The sequence below is a fragment of the Taudactylus pleione genome, unplaced genomic scaffold (assembly GCF_031769625.1).
Source record: "Taudactylus pleione unplaced genomic scaffold, aTauple2 ptg000967l, whole genome shotgun sequence".
Classification (NCBI taxonomy): domain Eukaryota; kingdom Metazoa; phylum Chordata; class Amphibia; order Anura; family Myobatrachidae; genus Taudactylus; species Taudactylus pleione.
Genome location: NW_028285368.1, coordinates 5,517,501 through 5,520,000, shown reverse-complemented (window position 1 = coordinate 5,520,000; position 2,500 = coordinate 5,517,501). Strand labels below are relative to the sequence as shown.

The 2,500-nt window shown below is 37.6% G+C and overlaps 8 pseudogenes; all 8 read right to left on the bottom strand.

Annotated features, from left to right (window-relative positions):
* The window catches only part of LOC148455392 (5S ribosomal RNA), a 119-nt pseudogene extending 13 nt beyond the window's left edge, over positions 1-106 (bottom strand).
* A 351-nt stretch (positions 107-457) lies between these two features.
* LOC148455391 (5S ribosomal RNA) lies at positions 458-576 on the bottom strand (annotated as a pseudogene).
* Positions 577-927: 351 nt separating this feature from the next.
* LOC148455390 (5S ribosomal RNA) lies at positions 928-1,045 on the bottom strand (annotated as a pseudogene).
* A 351-nt stretch (positions 1,046-1,396) lies between these two features.
* On the bottom strand, positions 1,397-1,515 carry LOC148455389 (5S ribosomal RNA; annotated as a pseudogene).
* A 115-nt stretch (positions 1,516-1,630) lies between these two features.
* On the bottom strand, positions 1,631-1,749 carry LOC148455388 (5S ribosomal RNA; annotated as a pseudogene).
* Positions 1,750-1,864: 115 nt separating this feature from the next.
* Positions 1,865-1,983, bottom strand: LOC148455387 (5S ribosomal RNA; annotated as a pseudogene).
* Positions 1,984-2,098: 115 nt separating this feature from the next.
* Positions 2,099-2,217, bottom strand: LOC148455386 (5S ribosomal RNA; annotated as a pseudogene).
* A 116-nt stretch (positions 2,218-2,333) lies between these two features.
* LOC148455385 (5S ribosomal RNA) lies at positions 2,334-2,452 on the bottom strand (annotated as a pseudogene).
* Positions 2,453-2,500: the final 48 nt, after the last annotated feature.

The following is a 2,500-nucleotide window of genomic DNA, read 5'->3' as shown; positions in this document are numbered from 1 at the left end:
TGGTATTCCCAGGTGGTTTCCCATCCAAGTACTAACTAGGCCCAACACTGCATAGCTTCCAAGATCAGACGACATTGGCCATGTCCAGTGTGGTTTGGCTGTAGGTGCTCAAAAATATTAACTTTAGACCTCTTTTACTTCTTAACTCAAGTAAATTCATTGATAAGTTGAAAAAATTAAATGTAAAATGTAATAGAAAAGAATGTTATGGCAGTATAAAATTACCTACAGCACCTGGTATTCCCAGGTGGTCTCCCTACCAAGTACTAACCATGCCCAACACTGCATAGCTTCCAAGATCAGACAACATTGGCCATGTCCAGTATGGTTTGGCTGTAGGTGCTCTGAAATATTAACTTTAGTCCTCTTTTACTTCGTAACTCAAGTAAATTCATTGATAAGTTGAAAAAATGTAATGTAAAATGTAATAGAAAAGAATGTTATGGCTATATAAAATTACCTACTGCACCTGGTTTTCCCAGGTGGTCTCCCGTCCAAGTACTAACCAGGCCGAACACTGCATAGCTTCCAAGATCAGACGAGATTGGGCATGTCCAGTGTGGTTTGGCTGTAGGTGCTCAAATGCATTAACTTTAGACCTCTTTTACTTCTTAACTCTAGTAAATTCATTGATAAGTTGAAAAAATGTAATGTAAAATGTAATAGAAAAGAATGTTATGGCTATATAAAATTACCTACTGCACCTGGTTTTCCCAGGTGGTCTCCCATCCAAGTACTAACCAGCCCCAACACTGCATAGCTTCCAAGATCAGACAACATTGGCCATGTCCAGTGTGGTTTGGCTGTAGGTGCTCAGAAATATTAACTTTAGACCTCTTTTACTTCTTAACTCAAGTAAATTCATTGATAATTTGAAAAAATTAAATGTATAATGTAATAGAAAAGAATGTTATGGCAGTATAAAATTACCTACAGCACCTGGTATTCCCAGGTGGTCTCCCATCCAAGTACTAACCAGGCCCAACACTGCATAGCTTCCAAGATCAGACGAGATTGGGCATGTCCAGTGTGGTTGGCTGTAGGTGCTCAAAATCATAAACTTCAGACCTCTTTTACTTCTTAACTCAAGTAAATTCAATGATAAGTTGAAAAATGAAATGTAAAATGTAATAGAAAAGAATGTTATGGCAGTATAAAATTACCTACAGCACCTGGTATTCCCAGGTGGTTTTCCATACCAAGCACTAACCATGCCCAACACTGCATAGCTTCCAAGATCAGACAACATTGGCCATGTCCAGTGTGGTTTGGCTGTAGGTGCTCAAAAATATTAACTTTACACCTCTTTTACTTCTTAACTCAAGTAAATTCATTGATAAGTTGAAAAAATGTAATGGAAAATGTAATAGAAAAGAATGTTATGGCTATATAAAATTAACTACTGCACCTGGTTTTCCCAGGTGGTCTCCCATCCAAGTACTGACCAGGCCCAACACTGCATAGTTTCCAAGAAGAGACGAGATTGAGCATGTCCAGTGTGGTTTGGCTGTAGGTGCTCAAAAATATTAACTTTAGACCTCTTTTACTTCTTAACTCAAGTAAATTCAATGATAAGTTGAAATATGAAATGTAAAATGTAATAGAAAAGAATGTTATGGCAGTATAAAATTACTTACAGCTCCTGGTATTTCCAGTTGGTCTCCCATCCAAGTACTAACCAGGCCCAACACTGCATAGCTTCCAAGATCAGACGAGATTGGGCATGTCCAGTGTGGTTTGGCTGCAGGTGCGCAAAAACATTAACTTTAGACCTCTTTTACTTCTTAACTCATGTAAATTCAATGATAAGTTGAAAAATGAAATGTAAAATGTAATAGAAAAGAATGTTATGGCAGTATAAAATTACCTACAGCACCTGGTATACCCAGGTGGTGTCCCATCCAAGTACTAACTAGGCCCAACACTGCATAGCTTCCAAGATCAGTCAAGATTGGGCATGTCCAGTGTGGTTTGGCTGTAGGTGCGCAAAAACATTAACTTTAGACCTCTTTTACTTTTTAACTCATGTAAATTCAATGATAAGTTGAAAAATGAAATATAAAATGTAATAGAAAAGAATGTTATGGCAGTATAAAATTACCTATAGCTCCTGCTATTCCCAGGTGGTCTCCCATCTAAGTACAAACCAGGCCCAACACTGCATAGCTTCCAAGATCAGACAAGATTGGGCATGTCCAGTGTGGATTGGCTGTAGATGCTCAAAAACATTAACTTTAGACATCTATTACTTCTTAACTCAAATAAATTCATTGATAAGTTGAAAAAATTAAATGTAAAATGTAATAGAAAAGAATGTTATGGCAGTATAAAATTACCTACAGCAGCTGGTATTCCAAGGTGGTCTCCCATCCAAGTACTAACCAGGCCCAACACTGCATAGCTTCCAAGATCAGACTAGATTGGGCATGTCCAGTGTGGTTTGGCTGTAGGTGCTCTAAAAAATTAACTTTATGCCTCTTTTACTTCTTAACTCAAGTAA